Source organism: Magnolia sinica, unplaced genomic scaffold, assembly GCF_029962835.1.
Source record: "Magnolia sinica isolate HGM2019 unplaced genomic scaffold, MsV1 ctg213, whole genome shotgun sequence".
Lineage (NCBI taxonomy): Eukaryota > Viridiplantae > Streptophyta > Magnoliopsida > Magnoliales > Magnoliaceae > Magnolia > Magnolia sinica.
The window spans coordinates 272,489-292,677 of NW_026682779.1; the positions used below are offsets into that span (position 1 = coordinate 272,489).

General features: G+C 38.4%; 1 protein-coding gene and 1 long non-coding RNA gene across 2 annotated transcripts in view; both read right to left on the reverse strand.

The window, feature by feature from the left end:
- The window catches only part of LOC131236096 (disease resistance RPP13-like protein 4), a 97,664-nt gene extending 95,534 nt beyond the window's left edge, over positions 1 to 2,130 (reverse strand). The window contains exons 1-2 of the mRNA XM_058233212.1: positions 2,045 to 2,130; positions 305 to 352 (exon numbers count right to left, since the gene is read on the reverse strand). The gene's annotated coding sequence lies outside the window, so the exon portion shown is untranslated. The remainder of the gene's footprint in view (positions 1 to 304; positions 353 to 2,044) is intronic.
- A 9,193-nt stretch (positions 2,131 to 11,323) lies between these two features.
- Positions 11,324 to 12,746, reverse strand: LOC131236099 (uncharacterized). The gene is made up of 2 exons (XR_009166538.1): positions 12,111 to 12,746; positions 11,324 to 11,596 (listed from the first exon to the last, which is right to left on the reverse strand). It is a non-coding gene; the product is annotated as an uncharacterized LOC131236099 (long non-coding RNA).
- Between the last annotated feature and the right edge of the window lie 7,443 nt (positions 12,747 to 20,189).

Sequence of the window (20,189 nt, forward strand, 5' to 3'; positions counted from 1 at the left end):
CCTCATGAGCCTTCGATCCTGCTTGTTTTTTTTATCGTCTATCCTAAAATGAGAGCAAAAAATGGATGAATAGAATAAATTTCTCATAAACACCATGATAGCCCTACTTAATGTTGGGAGAACGGCGAAATCATACGGAGATGAATTTAAGATAACAATTAGGTAGCACCAAGCAAACACAAAAGGAAAACACATTGATTTAACATGTAAAACCCTTTCGAAAAAAAATAAAAAAATAAAAACCACTTCACAAAGTGTCAGGAATTCACTATGAAAGTAGAAATTATAAAGAAAGAAGGCTTACCTGATTCGAACAACCTCGAATCTCACCCTTACTTCACACCTTTGAAACCTTAGAATTATTTAGAAACCCTTAGAATACATCTCAATCCCGTTTACACCCATATTTATAGCCTATGGGAGAATCTAAAACAAAATCGGAAACAAATTTTGCTGATCGAGCGGATCTACAAAATTTGCACAAAACGTTTGATGTCATCGAACGTCCTTCAATGTCATCTAAACTTATCCTTCGATGGCATTGAAGTCGGGTCGATAGCATCGAACTAACACTCAAACTGTCTAAAGACAAAATCTGATTTTCCGTCAAAGGTTCAATCAAACATCCATCGATGGCATCTAAAAAAGTGCCCAGATAGGTCAACGACCAACTGGAGAAAATCTAGAAAATCTTGATGTGATCGAGCACTGTTCATCCAAGGTGACATTGAACAGACTGGCAATGGCATCGATAAACCCTGTATCTAACTAGATTTAAGACATCAAGTACAACACTTAAATTCTTGACTAAAGAATTTAGGGGGAAAGCCAGTTGTCCGAAGGAGAGTGGATTAGGTGAGGCTGGACTCATGCAAGACAGTGCGGCCCTTACCGTGGGGTTACGGTGAGGCCACCTTAAGGTATGTATTATGTATCCTTGCCGTCCATTCATTTTTCCCGATAAATTTAAAGCATTATCTAAAAAATTAAACAGATTCAATTATCAGGTGAACCATACCATAGGAAACTGTGTTTATTTGACCGTTAATGGGACACACGTTTTGTATTAAGCTGATTTTTTTTCCTTCGTACAGGGCCTATGTAACCTTATCAACATATTGGAAAGTAAATAAATTAAAAAAAAAAACGTTAAAGTGTGCCCCACGAAGATTTTAATGGTAGAGCGTTCAACCACCACTCTTTCTTCTAATAATGTCCACCTAATAATTGGATCTGCTTCATTTATGGGATAATGTCCTAAATTGATCTGAAAAAATGGATGGACGGTGTGGATACATAAGACATGTATCAAGGTGGGCCATCTTGCGTGAGACCGGGTCTCAATTAATCCGCTCTCGTCCGATTAGGGGATCCACATAGATCCGTATATCCCTGTTTTAGCCCACCTTGATGTATATGCCTTACATCCAGGCCGTTCATCCGTTTTTCCATATCATTTTAGGACGCGGTCAAAACTGATGAGTATGCCTTAAGTCCGTTTCAGATGCGGTTTGGCTAGTAACGCTGCCTCTAGCTACTTGGCTAGTGATTGGTGCTCCGTGGGCCTTATCATGATATATGTGTTTGATCGACGCCGTCCATCTATTTTTACAGATCATTTGATCGCTTGATCCAAAAAGCAAGACAGTTCTAAATCTCAGGTGGACCACACCGTAGGAAACCAATAATTACGATTAACTGTCTACCATTAAAAACCTTAGGTCATACCGACATGGATGAAGGGAAAAAGCTAATATCAGCTTATCCAAATACTTTTATAGCTTCCAAGAAGTTTTTAATGGTTGCCATTCAATCAACACTGATCCAAGTCAGTTTTGGGCTCACACAATAAAATGATCTGGAAAAATGGATGGACAGTGTGGATGAAACACATACATCATGATAGGGCCCACAGAGCACCATCTGCGTCCCTCCCCGGGAAGAGGGGCGCGGCCACCGTAGTGGGTGAATCCCTGTTTCTGGGGAGCAATGTGATACTAATATATATGCCGTTGTATTATTAAAATGGTAGAATGAAGCGTACCGGAATGAATGGAGAGACACAGAGAAAATGGCTTCTGCGATCAGCGGTAGACAGAGATTGGAAATGAGGAAGGCAATCTGATGGTTGGATATTATCTTTCAAATGAATTAGAGCTTTTCGTGTGTATTGACATTTAGATAGATGACAAAGCAAGCTGAGTCATACGCCCAATGACCTTTCCCTTTACCATTGGAAGCTGATTGCATCCGATCCCCCGCTCGGACAATAAGCCGTCCGAGTAGATCTGTGTGGAGCCACAGTGATGTATTTGTTTATCCATGCCGTTCATATCTTTTCTGAGATCATATTAAGGTATTAGCCTAAAAATGAGGTAGATCCAACGCTCCTGTGGACCATATTAGAGATGATTCTGTCATTTAATACAACATGAATTAATGTTTTGTGCAATTAATGCAACTAAGTTCACTATTTGGTGTGGTCAATTAGAGCGTTGGATCTGCCTAATATTTTACTCTATACCATAATATGATCTTAGAGAAGAAATGAACAACGTGGATACACAGATACATTATCGTAGGTCCTCACACATATATGGTCCAGACGGCTTATTGTCCGACAGAGGTCGGACACAAGCATTCTCCTTTACCATGACCATTCAACCTTGGCGGCTGACTCGCTGTCGGCATCTCTACTATTGGATTCCCTCCGGTACCAGGTCATGGTCAGTGTTGGAAAAGCTATACGCGCCTATTATAATGTATATGTTTTATCCGTACCATTAATCCATTTTTTCAGCTCATTTTAGACATGAGCTGAAAAATGAGGTAGATCCACGTCTCATATAATCCACACCATAGTAAAAAAAATGTCGACTGAATGCTCACCGTTAAAAACTTCTTAGACGCCACAGAAAGTTTTGGATCAAGTGATATTTTTCATTTCTCTTCGTGCAGGACCGTGTGACGTAATCCATAGGTTAGATGGAAAATAAACATCACAGTGGGCTTGAGAAGTTTTAATGGTGCACATTCAATTACTTCTCTTACTGTGATGTGGTCCACCTGAGAATTGATCTACGTCATTTTTAGGTAGATGCCATGAAATGAATCTGGACTATTCACAATGATTGGATTCATACCGAATGATTGGTGGGAGCAGATTGGATTTGGTGAGCCACTCACCCATGTCCGTGTACTCCTTACTATGGTGCTATTCTATTAATACAGGGCATGAATCCAAAAATGAAGAGGATCCATATCTCATGCGGACAATGACATGCGAAATAATGGTGAGTGACAATTAAAAACTTCTTGTGCACAAACATAGAGAGAAAGTTACTGATTTATTTAAGTGAGCCTAGCCCATCCATTCTCATCCATGTGCTCATCTTAGGCATTGTTCTATTTTTATTTTTTTAATCTAACGATTAGAAACTGCTGAATGAGTTCCTATCAAAAGCTACACTAGTGGGCCATACTAATCAACAAACAACATAAAAGAGTGGACCAAGCCGCGTGGGACCATGCTGCGACGTGGACAACAGCATGTATTCCCATGCTGCCACGTCAGCGTGGTAGGCCGTACTTTTTGGGGATGCGGATTTCCTCGTAGAACCTTTCGCAGGAAGTTCCTGCGCAAGGATGCTGGGTGCGGCTACAGAGATGTTTGTCATAAATCTACTTCGTCCATCCGTTTTGAGTGCTCATTTTAGGAAATGCGACAAAAAATGATGTAGATCCAAAACTCAGGTGGGTCACACGAGAGGGAAAATTGGGGAAAGAAATTCCTATAGTTGAAACCTTCCTGGGCTCCACCTTGATGTTTATAATCCATCCAAACCGTTTATAAGGTCATTACTACTAGGATGAAGTGAAAATACTATAAATAAAAAAAAAATCCTGACATAAAAAATTATGGCCCCAAAAATGTTTCAACAATTCACACTGAATCCCCACTGTTTCCTCTCATGTGACCCACATAAGTTTTTGAAACACATCATTTGTCTCATGTCCTAAAATGAGCTCTCAAAGCGGACGAATGGGGTGGATTTGTCACAAACATGTTAGTGTGTTTGGTACCACCTTGATGTATATGTATGTTGGTGTAAGATTTCTTTTTCCTATGATTTAGAATCTTGTAAATACATCTCTTAGATGTGTGGTGGACCTAACTAGATCCATGATCATGAAAGTAGGCCCCACCACACTAACTTGGGATAAAGATTTAGATTTGATCATATATGTATGATAACTTGAAGATTAGTGTTTGATCGTAATACTTTAGCTTTCCATCAGGATTTATGGTGAAATCCTTGCAAATACACTTGGTACCTTTTAGATCATTGATAGAATGAGGTAGATCACATGATGTGAACACAAATCAGTGGTATGGATCAACCCTTGATCGAATATGGAAAATACAATCCAATTAGATCTGTCCAAATTAAATTAGATCATAAGAAATTACATGATATTATTAAAAAGTAGCCTATCACGGTACCGATCCCTAGCGGGGGTGGCTAACATAGACTGTGTGTACTGACATGGGTGCGTACTAACAAAGCTAACCCAAAATAAAAAAGCTTATCACAATATCAAGAGTTGGGATGAGTGTGGAATTATGAAGATATGAAGATATATAATTAATTTTGCTATTTCTAGAACTAGATGCATGATGATGGCAATCCAAATAAATTAAGTACTATTAAATTTTGGTAGAATCATGATTTAAAAATGTGACGATGCATATCGTGGTCAATCTTACATTTTTTAAGGGCCTCATGTGTAAGAGAATCTGATCTAGGTGGGCCCTACCTTAATATCTTGCTTTTGTAACTAGATAGAAGATCTAGAACTATAAAGAACTTTATATCATTTCAATGAAAGATATAATGCTAATAATGTAGTTGTAACGCCCCGGATTTCAGGGGTGTCGAGTAGATACTCGACTTCCGACATCTCGGGTGCCACTTATTCTTTGCGGAAGCGGGATTTTATAATTCGTTTAACTTGGCATTTGAGTAGTTCATAGAATTAAATTAGACTATGCGATGTACCCTGAAATAAACATAAATTTTAAAGCAAGTAAATCAGTTGACAAGTGAAATATATCTATCCAAAATACAAGACTACAACTGAAAAAAGTTTACAGTCCTAAAAATACAAATGTATAAAAATATTTAAAATATAAATAAAAATAACCCTATCCTATGGCCCCATTGTGTCCCTAAGGCAACTATAGTGGCCCACCCAAGAGCTGGCAATAGGAGAGCTCCTCCTCCGAATCTATGAACGCCTCGTCCTGCGTGTCGAATTCCTAGTACATGCATTTATGAAAGTGTCTGGTTAGTGTTTTAAAACACCATCTCAGAAGGAGAGTGAGTGATCAACTCAGTGGGTTCCATTAGTAATAAGTTACAGAAGTTATCAATTTCATAGGTGCAATTAATAGAAAAGCATCAAACACAAAGTTCCTAGCTACTCTTGTTAATGTGTATGCATGTTATTATGATCTGATACATACCATCACCATCTAACACTCTCTCGAGTGACACCATCTTACGTTCGCAATATCCAACACTCCTTCAATGCTACCTCAACTGCTGAGTCGTCAACTTAACTAATGCGATGTGATGGAGAATATGTTAGTCAAGTATTTAGTTATGTCCATTGATCCAGCAAGTTGGGAAAACTGGAACACCTTAACGAAGTCAATGCCCTTATCTTGATCGCGAGGCGCAAGCGGTCGCGACAGCCTTGTGCCTGCGATCCTTGATCCATTTGGGTTCGTCATTCCCCGGAAACACATACGAAAGGTGACTTGTAAAGAAGGCTTACTCGCGGTCACTACGGGGGAGGCTCGTCACCCCAGCATAGGCCAATGGCTCGGGCATAGTGTCTCATTCGACCATGTCTGGCTCACGAGGCGAGTTTGTACCCTGGATTGCCCGCGGTCACTACGGGGAAGCTCGTCACCTTAACGTAGGCCAACAACTCGATCATAGTGTCTCATTTCACCATGTCCAACTCCCAAGACTTGTGGATCACATCATAGTTGTTACCAGTGGGCGCTACATAGGCGTCGGGTGTCTCAGGTTCAAACAGGTGCAATTATACATGGTTAACAGAGATAGCTGGTCAGTTAGTGGGCTAATTTGTTTGATTGAGGTGAACTGCAAAACACCCGGCATTGGGTGTAAGCATCCCACGTAGTCCAACTACTGTCAGTTATCCGTGTTCGACCTAAATTGTTCAAATTGTTCGTTGAACGGCCCAACCGGTGGGGCTGCCCATACAAGCCTTGTAGTTCCACTGGCCAACCCATAAAAGGATCTAAATTACTTAACATTTTAAAGAAGATCATGAATTGATCCTAGTTACAGAAGAATTCAGGCATGCAAATAATTAAGATTTAAATTACTTGGCATCATAAAGAGAGTTATGATCTACTCCTAGTTGCAGAAGTTTAGTCATGCATGTATGTAGAGTTTGGACTGCTTAATAACATAGGAAGATCATAAACTAATCCTATTTGCAGAAAATTTAGGCATCCATGTAAACAACAACGTACATTTGACCCAAATTAAATGCATAGAATACATGTAGCACATTTCCCGCAAATTGTTTCAAATTTAGGGTTGTTCTAATTTCAATTTCACATAATAAGAAGGAAAAGCAAGGAAGGAAGGCAATATTCGAAGGACCTAGACTATTTGACATGGAATTAAGCATCAATTTCTCTAAACATGCTTAGGCATATTTGTAAAGAAGCAACTACTAACGTATTCCTTATAAATCAACCATGCAAAGCAAATTTTAGCAAACACAATTACTAATTTTAGCCTATGCTCGATAATTGGCCACCTAAGGATAATGGTCTGCACCTAGGTATGGTTCAACGGCTTGCATAGCAGCTCCCAAGGTGCTGATCCTGCGAATTGGTGTGTCGAAATCTAGTGCCAATTGGATTTGCATGTTAGGATACATGCAAGTGGCCTAATGCACTAAAATCTAAAATAAGATTGAGTGGATACCTTCCGATCGCTGGTAAGCCACTCTTGCGGCGGTGGGGTCGCAAGCTCTGATATGGGACTGAGGTAGGGGAGCAAAATTTCCCAATTTCCAGCCTCTTAGAGCTCTTCCTCACACTCTACTCTCTCTCTACTCTCTTCTCTCTCTCCCTACTTGCAGAAAAATTCATATGAGAGTGTGGGAGAGAGATTTAAGTGCTTTTGTAGTCTGAAAATTAGTCCAAATAGTCCCAGGGAGTCTTATTCTAACGTATGTACCCCTAATGGGTGGATTTATGGTCCTTGGGGCCATCCCAGTGGCCCCCTGACCCATCTGTGTTATGGGGCAGGTGTTCCATTATCGGATGAGTGGTTGGTTTAAATTTGGCGGCAAACGGATGACCCGATTGGCCATGGAGGCCTGATTTATGATCAATGGTCACCAATGTTCAATCAGGGACTCAGTTATACGGATATGAGCAAGAAAATATCCTTGGCTCATGACCTGAGTTTGATTGCAATTCAACGGTTAGAAAGTCATGACTTCGTCGTTTTACTGGTAGGGTCAACTCATTTAAGTCTCGGAGAGTCGTGCCTTTCAAGCTCTACCTTCACAGTCCAAGTTGTGCGGTTCGGGACACTGTTTGGGTCCACCGTCCGCGATAGACTTCAAGCCCAGTGATACGGACATTATTATATAATTTCAGAACTAGTGGGCCACTAACGAGCGGTCTGAAGCTTGTTTGGATAATCAAGGCATTTTTCTAATGAATTGGGTATGGAGATTTCTTGGGCGCAGTTGTTAAGGGCTGAATTAACTATATTCCCAGTATGGCCTATTCAAAATTTGCAAAAATGGAGTTCAGTCATGATTACTCTAAACCATTGGTTCTTAGGGTAAATGAGTAAATAGGTTAACTTGGTTCGTTAGTTAAGATCCGGCCCATAGTCAGCTCGATTTTGGGTAGATCTTTAATTTAGTTATGATTGTCTTGATTAGTCAGTGATAGGTCGGTTTAATTTGGGCCCTAAATGAACAATTTTCAAGGTTAGACTTGATGTTTAAGTAATCAGGTAGATTTGTTGGTTTCATACGGTTGGTTAATCGAATTTGCGCAGTTCTTTATCGGTACTACTCACATATATACTCACTTCGAGTATCAAGGATATATATATATATATATATATATATATATATATATATATATATATATATATATATATATAATATTTTGCAATTAAAAATAGTGAAAATTCAGGATGTTACAGTAGCAGCAGTAGGCCCTACCAACTTTAAAGGTATTGTAAATTGGTCCTGACCACATACATTTAGATTTAAGGGTGTATCTCAATATTTAAGAGTAGATTTTCATCTAAGACATTAATTAACCATGATTTGGTCATGTTAGTCTCAATCCATAAGCCGATCTTGGATCTGGATCATAGAAGTTAGGGAAAAAGATTAAACTAATGATCCGGACCATTAAATTTATGATCTAGTCTAATCCAACTATTGATCAAAAGTTTAATCACCTAATTAAAAAAATTTACGTAAGAAAAGTAAGATCCACCCGACCAAACTACCTAATTAGAAATCGATTTGAACCATTAGATCCAAAATTGTAATATATTAAGAAAATTAACAGTTAGATTGGATGGGTCTTAACATCCAATTATTCTAAAAGATAGGTCTTGGCGTAGAGATAAATTATATCTTTATGCACGATCAGAATTATGAAAAAAATGCAAATATTGATGTAAAGTAGATCATTTATGACTCAAATTTAAGAATTAGGGACCAAGTTAGCCGATCCATGAATATATCTTAGACTAATTATTATTTTTACCAATATTCTAAGTAATAACGACTTAAAATGAGGAAGAAATTTATTTATAGTCATGACCTAGAAAAAAAAAAAAAAACTTTCTAATGATCATAAACCTAAATCTAATCGTCAAATCAATGAGAAAATTATCAAAAGGACAAAATGGTCAAACCTAAATCCAGCCATCAATTCAATTAGAAAATGAATGGTCAAACCTAAATCCAGTCATCAATTCAATAAGAAAATGATAAAATAGACAAAATGGTCACCTAGTCGAACCAAACCCCGATCCAAGGCCCAATCGGAGAGAAAAGTTCAGACAATAGCGCAACATCCTTCAAGTGGGCTACTGGTTCGATGTCAAATAAACATTACAGTGGCCGTAAGAGGTTTTTAATGATAGACGTTCAATCACTATTGTTTTCCCATCGTGTGATCCACGTACGTGAGATTTTGATCTAACTCAGTTTTAAGTTCATACTGTAAAATTATATGGAAAAATGGATGGACGGCATGGATGAGAAACATACATCATGTTGAGGTCCACAGAGCACTGGCCACTAGCCATTGGCCAGTGGCAGGGGAGTGGCCATACAGGGAGAGCATGCATCAGTAACAGTCAATTCCTCATTCCAAACAGGCTCACCTATTTGGTCCATGAGATTAAATGGTATGGAATTGAATTAGATGGTATTAACACCATTATTGCACAATAATTGCTTGTATGGAAATATAATGGCATTTTGCCCATCCAATCCCTATGTTTGGGATTAGACACCATATTAAGCAAAAATCATGTGTGGTGGACCATGAAATTGCAATCAAAGGACCAGATTCACAGTTGATATTAGTCACACACACACACACACACACACACACACACATACAACTCAAATGTTATGTGTCAAGGATGCAAGTGGATACACCCAGCTCAACTGGCAGACTGAGTGGAGACAGCTCGTTTCAACACTTGAGGTCTTGGTATCGATCCCTAGCGGGGGTGGCTAACATGGAGTGTGTATACTGACATGGGTGTGTACTGACAAGCTAACCCAAAAAAAAAAAAAAAAGGATGCATGTGGATGAACTGGAATGTTACGTGTCAAGGATCCATATGGAGGAAATACAATTCCACTCCACCCAATCCCATTCCTTCCCTGTAGACTCCAAACAAAAGGTGGAATTTGCACATAAACAAACCAAATGTAATTCCATCCCACTTAATCCTCCTAAGCCCACCTACCAAACAGGCGAAGCTGTATGGTTTTCTGATAAACAGCTAGTTACGTTTGTTGTAAGTCATAATTAAGAGGTATTAAGAAGCATAAGGTAATTAATGGAGAGCTTGTAAATAGAGGGAAAAAACGGAATATGGCTTAAGCAATCAGTGTGGCGGAGAATCAAGGAGATTGTGTAGCATGTAAAGCACTCTTTACTTCATAAAAAGAACAGAGCAGGTTAGCTATTACACATGCAATAGCTTAGCGGGTGTTACCCTAATCGTGTGGGGCCTACCTTGATGTATTTTTTGTATATCCACGCCGTCCATCTGTTTTTACATCTCATTTTAGGATGCGATCCTAAACAATAAGAAGATCCAAATCTCAGGTGGACCATACTAATGGAAACAGTGATGAATAATGATTAAAAAAAAATATGGGCTACAAAAGTTTTAGATCAATCTTGAGAAAAGTTGGAAAAAAACTAAAACTCTGTTTTAATTCCCCAACTCCCCCTATTTCCTTTAAAAAGAATACTTGCTTAGCTTTTCATGGATAGCATGCTCCAAAAATCAACATGGTTCATGAATCAGGAAGGCCAGTGTTATAAATAAATGGACAGGTCAAACAAGTTCTAATAACAGTTCATTTGTGATGTGCAACGTTGCCCACCTGAAGAGTTGATGAGCATAATTTTTGAGCCAGGAACTACAAGGTGGTCCTACCTGATGGATGGTCTAGACTCGCATGTGTCTGCAATCCTAGCATGTGTGTTGATCTATAGATGGGTTGGCTGATGATACTTGGAAAACATGGAGTAACATTGGTTGGATCGATTCACAGCCGCAATCTTCAATGATCAAGTACCAAAAACCACTGAAAGAAATGGGCCTCGTCACCCCTGTTGATCAGCAACAAAATCAATTCATATAACCCACAAGACAGCGAATGCAAATTCTCCAAATTGAGGATTTTTCACAAAGAGGAGAACGGATGGTAGTGTTGCCATTCACCTTGCCTTCAACCTGTCCAGAAGGTGGGCCCCACCATCAAGATGTTCTGGCACAAAATCAGGCCACACCCCTCATCATGTTGACAAACAATGGACACCACTCATCATGTTGACAAGCAGATCAGCCTGATTTTTGCACCAAGTGATCTTCAAGGTGGGGTTGATATTTCCTACGGCTTCGATATTGCACACTCATGACATGTCAGCCTTATGGGCAAGGTGAAAATTAAGTTGGTTTGAACACTCACGAAAAAACCAAAGGCCAAAAGACACCCATTGCATTAATTCATGAGCCCTTTAAGGCATACATAGATGCCAAAACAGAGTATCTACATTACCAGCAGCTGCTCTCATTGTAGATGTTAGAGACACTGAATTATCATTTTTTGTCTTAAAACAAATGCATCAAAGCTTCTTGAGTAATGCTTTTAGATGTGGTTGAAGATCATGCAAATGGGTAGCCATCTGAACCACATAAGATAATTCACCGTTGACAACCTCGAATACCCGAGTTATCTCCTTCACCTGCCAAAGATAAAAAGGACTGCTTACTACGAAATATGGCCTCAATCTTTTAAAAACTTGATTGGTTATTATTTCAATTCATTCAATATAAAAGAGCATGCATGGTGTGAATATAGTAGAAAAGAGCTTGTTAGTAGCCATGACCATCTTTCAAAGAAATATTTTGGTAGGTAACTGTGAAGAGACTGAAAGTTTGGAAGCTCTTATTGATATCATAAATATATTTTAGCATTCTTTTATAAGTGTTGAAAGCATGGTTCTAAAATTTGGTGACATGACCCAAGACTCAGATGAGTCGGCTCAACTTGACAAGATCCCTCCCTCAGTGAGCCATGTTGAGTCAACTCAAGTCTCATGAAGGATCAATTTTGCCAGTGGCTTCGCTCGAAATCTGTTCTAGTTGAGTTGACTGAGCCTTGGGTCTTGTCACCAGGTTTTAGAACTATGCTTTCAACATTTAACTAATAAAACAATGGTGAAATATATGGACAATATCAAGAGCTTCCAAACTCACTCGCCCATGCTGTTCTTAAAGACAAACAGACAGTCAGATAGACAGAGAGAGTGGGTGAAATCAGGTTCCAATGAGGAGATGCATCTAACCAGCTGCACAAGATTGAGATAACATTATTAATTTATTTATAAAAATATTGAGTCGAGTCAAGTAAAGGCATCTAAGTCTTTGAATTCACACATCCCGGATGGACATCATTTCAAGTGAAGTTTTTGGGTTTCTGAACAATGGTTGGAAGTACTTTACTGGGATTCATCCTTTTTCTTAGTTTTGATGATCTGGGGAAACCAAAAATTTCAAAGAATATTGTAAATGCATTCTTACATTTAATCCAATTCTAATTCAAATAGTTACTTTTGACATATTTAAACTTTAATGAATGCTTGATCTCCTCCTACTTTAGTTCCAATATTTCGAAGTTGACCCTCTCCATCAAAGTTTCATGTTGATGGTTTCATTAATATCAACAGCTGAAGACAGATGGGGCCAACGACAAAACTAGCTCTCAAAACCCATTTACATCCCCCATAGGCAAATGGGGACCCATATCGAAATAAGTTTCTACTTGACAAATGCCCGTGAAATTTTAGTCAAGGAACGAATTTGTTGTGAAAACAGAATTAATCTAGTCAGGAACAAAACCACTGGGACTCCAAGAATACAACTTAGAGAATTTGGTCAATGCAAGTTCAGGCACAGAAAGGAAACAAAGACGCAATGAAGATGAGAATAGATTCTCACTGCTCATCTGCGCGTAATTTGTTTCCTTTCCACATAAAACTACACCTTTCCATGTACATAATACCCCTCATATGCAACTATGAGTACATTCATACATAGACATGTGGTGCACAATCATGCAATTAGACACAATCATGCAATTAGACACAAGCTAGTAATATTGCAGATTCTAGAAATACGGCTATGGCTAATATCCGTAGCTATTTCCTATTTTCAAGAAAAAAATTTATAAGAATGTGACGTCTCTTACCATTGCTAGTAAATGCCCTGATTGATCAACTCATCTAAGCTAATACAGATAAAGACTTCATGGCTTACAAACCCATGACAGTAAGGATGAACTTGAGAAAAAGGGAAATAATCCACAAAAAAAAGAAAGAAAAAACCACAACAAAAGATAGGGAGTAGACAAGTTAGTGTTTATTTTTATTCTTTTTTAACTTTTCCTTCTTTTCTCTCTGTTTAATCTGCCAAAACAAAGAAGAAGGGATTGAGAAAACGGAAGTAATGAAGATAGAAGAAAACCCAATCAATAGACTAAAAAAATATACAACAATGAAATTAAAATTCCAAAGAAAACCCAATTCAAATACAAATTATAGATTGTTGTCATTCCAAAATTACAACTAGATAATTAGTTACAAAAACAATAAGTAGCATAAAAGATTAATTTATGCAGCTGCATCAAACTGATCAGATAATTGGAATAGTCCAACCACAGTCAACTACTAAATAGAGGCAGGTGAGTGTCAGTTAATTATCTTATAATTGAATGATACATGTGCCAACGCCTTACATGCTAAGGCAATGCAACTGTCTCCCTGCACTCATGGACGTGGCACATGTGCAAATGGGGTGACACAAGGCTTGATGCTATGTCTGGCAAGAATGCTGAATGGTGAGATGGATTTGTTGGAGGAATTGGGTGTTCTTTGGAATTTTTTGGAATTCTGCATAGTTTGCATTGGAACAAATAACCAACCAATTAAAATTCAGATACGTCAAACCAATTAAAACAACAAAATTCTTGTCAATTGCAAGAGATGAATTGTTAATTTGAAGATATACCTTGCAACAAGTATGTTCTTTGAATTTCTGCATCTGAGGCCCTAGGAATTTAAAAACACAAAATGAAAGTAAGCGTTTTCTAGCATTGGAGTGCCAAATTCAAAGAAACAAAACAGCCAAATGCCATTTCAGAGTCTTCCAGAAAGAAAGGAAAAAAATGAAAAAAAGAAGAAAAGAAAAACCCACTTGAGTTCTTTGGCCTCCGTACCATAAAGCTTGAGTTGTGTTTCAAGACCGTGGCTCCCACACGAATCACCTCCACTACTGCCATTGGGTTGTTTATCAATCAAGTACACTTGCACTTCATCACTCCCAATCCCAAGCGATATGGTCATTTGTATTCTACAAGTCAAATGATGGTGATATAGTTAGTGTCCTCGGGCTTGAATGGCTAAAGACAATGATGATACTGCATAACAAACATGTCAGTTCAACTACATAAAAGAAAATGAAAACTCAAAGCTAATTAACCAAGTGCTATGGTTTCTTACTTGAAACCTGCAGCAGAAGACCAGATTCACAAAGTTAGAAATTAGAACAGAAAATCCAAGGTACTAATCCAAATAGGCTCGGAAAAAAAATACTCAATATTCATACTTTTTTGGAATCTTAAATAGTGTTAAATAGTATGAAATGAGGACAATTTAAGTTCGAGTCCTATGAGGCTTTTGCCTTTTCTTGTTTTAGTGAATCAGGCCACGGGCTTGAATTCTAGACAGAGTTGCCTGGAAATGCAAAGGTTATTTACAGATGTTATGTAATTGGTTTGGATAGATAGTGTGGGTTTCCTTGGTTACACTTGCATGCATGTGCTTGTGCTACCGTGCTTAAGAGCTTTGACCGCTTGCTCCCATGTTTTGTGCAGCATCTGAATATTACATTCAGGCGGGACCCAACTAATTATAGGCCACGAATTAACAAGTTGGACTCCACCAAGGACAGGGAGCAGAAATCTGCTGGCTCTTATTACTACTTGGATGATTGATGTAATCTCCGCAGGTCAGTTTCCTTCTCGCGCTTTGTTTGTTTTTGGCCTTGTGTTTTCCCTCAGTGAACCTTTGACAAGTAACACCTTATTTTTTGTAGGCATTTACCCTCCCATGGATGTTCCACTGTTTGAAGGCTGCCTAAGCTGCTTGCTTCAATTCTAATGCAAGGCCAGAGAAATTCAGCTTTATGTTGAGAGAGTTTTTTTTTTTTTTCCTATAAAAAAATATGTAAGCGTGCTTCAATCAACAACTCATGGAGTCGTGGTTGCTTGTCATTCAAGTCACTGAGCACTGGTTTTCCATCCCTGTCTTGAGTGGAATCTAGAAATCAACATGACCGGCTTGCCTTTTAAGCCTGTCCAGCAAAGAGGCCTAGTGTGACCTGGCCCTACTTGGCTAATCGTGCACAATACTCAGCTACAACAATGCACAATACTCAGCTACTCGTGCTTGTGTCCAACCACTAAGCATAGAAACATATCCATCACACAAACGGCATATATCTTAGCATTCGGGATGTGTAGTGTGTTTGGATGGCCAATTGAAATGACTTGAAATAACTCCAGCTGGTAAAACAGAGACGGCCAATGCTGTACTAGCACAGCTTCACTTATTACCAGAGAAAAAACCCCACTACCAGAACTGATCACCTACATCCAGCCAGCCTTATGGTAGCCTGGCATGCAGCCCCATCTTTTCTACCATCATGTCACACTTGTAGATCATCTGATCCATGCACAGGGAGGGCCCCAACATGAAGATCATCTTTTTTTATATGTCTTTATAACATCAACATGACAAAAATGATAATAAACACTATCCCTCTCAGCTAATATGGAATCATCGACAAGAAAGAACTAAATCAAAGAAATCTAATAATCAGCATCATTAATACAATGAAGAATTACAAATCTTAACAGAGACTACAAACACTGTACATGAGAACCATTTAAACTATCAACAAGAGATTATCAAGAACATCATGCCAAACACTTGTAGTGAAAAGAAAAGAAAAAGTGGAATATAAGAAAAATCCGTCCCAAATCACTGCCCAAAGCCAGGATCCAAAGCCAAAGCCAGAGCCAGAGCCGGATCCATGCCCAGACCCAGAACCTGAATCAAACTCGGATCCGAATCTAGAGCCAATGCGTGATCCATTCCTAGACCTTACCTTTAACACTCAATCTGAGGTCTGCACTGCATGATGGTAGGGAATGAGGGAAAGAGAGAGAGAAAGGGGGAGAGAGAGAGAGAGAGAGGGAGAGAGAGAGAGGGGTGAAGGCGGCTGCACAGGGATGTAGCTGCTCGACCAAATCCAGGGAGAGAGAGAGATGGTTGCGTCGAAGGGGTAAAAAAGCCCTATTTACATGGCCGTGTACATATTCGGCCACAATGAAACCGGTATCACCGGTTTCTCTCCTTCATTAGGCGTTAAAGCAACAACCGTTGGATGCAAACCGCCTTCATCTGACGGCCAGTAATAGGACAGCGCTCGACCTTACGAAATGTCATGGTAAGGTCGAGCGTATAGTACCTTTTCCCTATATATATATATATATATATATATATATATATATATATATATATAGGAAAACGTTATTCTATTAATGATTTTTTTACAATAATGACACGCACGATCAACTTGAGGGACGACGATCTGTTGGTTGCCCAATTGGAACTAAGCTTTGTAGTGGGACAGTCATGATGTGCTATGTGGTCATATGTTCGTTACTTGATCGGAATTGGACCTCTTTGCGAGACGGCTAGCAAGGTGACAACCTATTCGTGGACTCAATAAAAACTAAGCGTGTGGCAAGATAGTTGTGAATCGACTATCCATTCATTATCAGGTGTGGATCAGACTTCATGGCGGGATGGCTAGTGAAATCACCTAGTAGGAAAGCCCCGCAGCCTTCCGTTTGAAACTGTACGATCTTCCTTGTGATCCAATGGAATGATGTGGATGAAGAGTGGAAAGATAAACTACTAATTAAAAATTAAAGGCCTCATGTTGTAAGTAGTACTACCACTACGAGAAAAAGGGGCAAAAGCTACGGATAAAATGGTAGCTAAAGACTTATTACTACAACTATAGTCCGCAAAACATCCGCAGCAAATGGTACCGTAGCAATTGTTGAAAATCTATAGCTACAAATTTAATCCGTAGCTAGATATACCAAAAGCTACAGCTAAGTTCATTGCTATACAGCTACGGATAATATTTGTAGCTAAAATAAAAGGAAAGCCGTAGCAACATTAAGTTAGAAATAAGCACAGTTTTAGGAACCAAATCTACGGCTAATAAAATTATAATTATCATGTCTTACCGTAACTAGTACACTCTGATTGATCTACTCATCTAAGCTAATACAGATAAAGACTTCATGGCTTACAAACCCACATTTCGACATATCATGAAGAACGAACCATTAAATGAAAAGATTGGAACAATCAAACAGAGGATTGCACAAATATGGGATTAAGTAATACACATTTAAGTTCAAATATAATGCAGAATTCAGCAATGCATGTCCAAGTTCGAAAACAAGTTCAAAAGCTAAAAGCATACCAAGCACTTCAACCATTTTGACACATTCATCAAGGAACCCATCTTCGTTCCCACATTCTAATGGCTTTTGCCATATACAATCATCACACCAATTCCTTGAATCCCAGTCTTTCGATATTCTGGGCTCGAATCCTTGCAAACAAATGAGATAGGCAAAGGAGTCACTGAAGCTTATTTTGCACAGATATACAAGATCTGAACTGCAGACATGGAAGGCCCTTCCTAGCATGGGCTCTAGCTCAAAAACTACACAATAAGACAAATTTACAACTGCAGGCAACAGACTTTCCAGCCTTTTGGAATGGTTGTCATATGATTTTTTTTTTAAATTTTTTTTTTTAAGGCACCATAAGAAGATTGCTGAAATGAGTGGAGAACTTTTGAATATTGCAAATAGACATTGAAAACGGTCTACGGACACTAAATGGACAAAAATCCGGTAACACAAGTACGCAACCAGGACTGCCAGACAAGAAAATTTTTGGGGTAGGTTTCGTACATAATACATACCAAAAATGAATGATTTGGACCTTGTAGATGCGCCAATTATAAACTCAAAATAGCTCTTTCAATGGTGCAGACATACTGCTAGTTTTTATTACTGATTTTTTACTGCAGCCGGCAGTGGTGGCTAGGATTTTCTCGTCACATTCCAATTGTTGGTCATTACCCGTCCAACTTCATAAATGCCCATACCAACACAAGTACCATTCAAAACAATGCAATGCTGAAACCAAACAGAAAAAAAAGGTGGAAAATATTCACAATCTGACTAAACTCACATGGAAATGGAAAAGTTCCTCAGTTATCTTGAGGTCTGTTGTTTGAATGCTAGCATAGCACAACAATCCATACGCATGCACAAAGCCACTATAAACATGGCATGTGTACCACAATACACTTTGTAGTTCCTAAAATGGATGTGGCACAGTACAAAATATGGCAATTCATTTTCTACTAGACCCCATAAAAGCTAGATTAAACTTAAGTGAGATCTTCAAATTTATAAAGGACCAAAAGAAAAAAGAAATAAATAAATAAATAAATAAGAAAAGAAGAAAACATGTTGTAGAGTAAGATAATGTTAACAGAGCCATCTTCATCTATCACTTGGTGCACAGACTTAACCAAAGGTCGATTTATGACCAGTTGCATTTACATACGTTTAGAGAAACAACAACATGCAATATATGTATTGAGAAAGGAGGCACAAGAAATCAGAATTTTCTATATTTGTATTGAGAAAGGAGGCACAAGAAGTCAGAATTTTCTATATTTTTTCTGAGAAAGGAGGCACAAGAAATCAGAATTTTCTATATTTGCATTGAGAAAGGAGGCACAAGAAATCAATCATTTGAAGCAGTTTGTGTTCAAAATCCATGCTGTATAGCCAAATACCTGTTTTGGGCATGTTGAGTAGGAAATGTCGGCATAAAATCTTTTGATTTGAGCAGAGGGACCTCATTAAACCACTCATGGTTCAGAGCAGCTTATGCTATTATCCACTGCATTGAAGAGATTTAAACAAATGAACAAAAAAATAAACAAATAAAGAAGAAGCATTCATCCTCAAGTACATATGCAAATGAACAAGGTCCTCTTAATGAAAGGAAAAAAACTCAATGTAACTACTCTTAATGAAACAAGGTCCTCCGGTCTAACCACACTTTTACGACCCTTTTTCAATAATTAACACTAGGCTGTAGAAAATACTAATGATCTGGATGGCCAACCGTGATTTCTTCATACAATGTCATTTGAAATGTATACAAATTAGAGATTGTTTCAGTTACCAAAAAGAAAAATAAAAATAAAAACAATTTCTACAAATTTTCATTTATTAAATTCCTATTGTCATGGAAGATTTCTCCAACTGGATACTAAGTATACTTTTTGTTAAATTACTTGGACAACAAAGAAAAAAGAAAACACAGTGAAATTATGTGCACAACTGTTTCGATGTATTAACTGTTTCAAGTGCACAACTGCGAGAAGTCAAAGAAATTATGTTAAACGGATAAACCAGATGAGCCGAGGAAAGAAATCATGCCTAACAAAAAGTGAGCTCAGAGCTCTCATTTTAGCCTCAAGCATGTGGATAGCTATACATCACTGTCAGATCTTGTGGGTTTGGTGGTATCATAGGACCCCACGAACATGGGAGCATCTTTGTTGCGAGATGAAATGATCACTTTCGTAGCACCACCCTATTTAAATAGGCCACCATTTTATCTATAAAATAAATAAATAAATAAAATCAAAATTCCTTGTTTTCATCTCTAACATTCAACCACAATAACAACAGTTTAACATTGGACAATTTGAACAAGCATTTCACAATCCCATGAAGAATAAAACAAAACTCTGCAAGGAAGCATTTCACAATCTCAAGACATGCATTTGACGCATTATGTCTAAATTACAGAAGGTAAGACTACTGAACTCACTCTGAGGGCCATTTTCTTGATCTTAGAACTGCAGCATCAAGAGGCTTATCAGGAGCGATACCATCAACCTGAACCCATGAATGGGCTGCAAGAAAACCAACTATACATTAAATACAGGCAGCTATCCATAATTTCTGTAAAAGGACAAGAGGCTACATAAGTTTCCAGAGAGTAATATTTCAAAGCAGTCAAATGCAAGCACGAGTGGCCTATCTATTTGCGAGTGTAGCTGCGAGATTGTAATGACAATGTTCTGTTTGCTTTG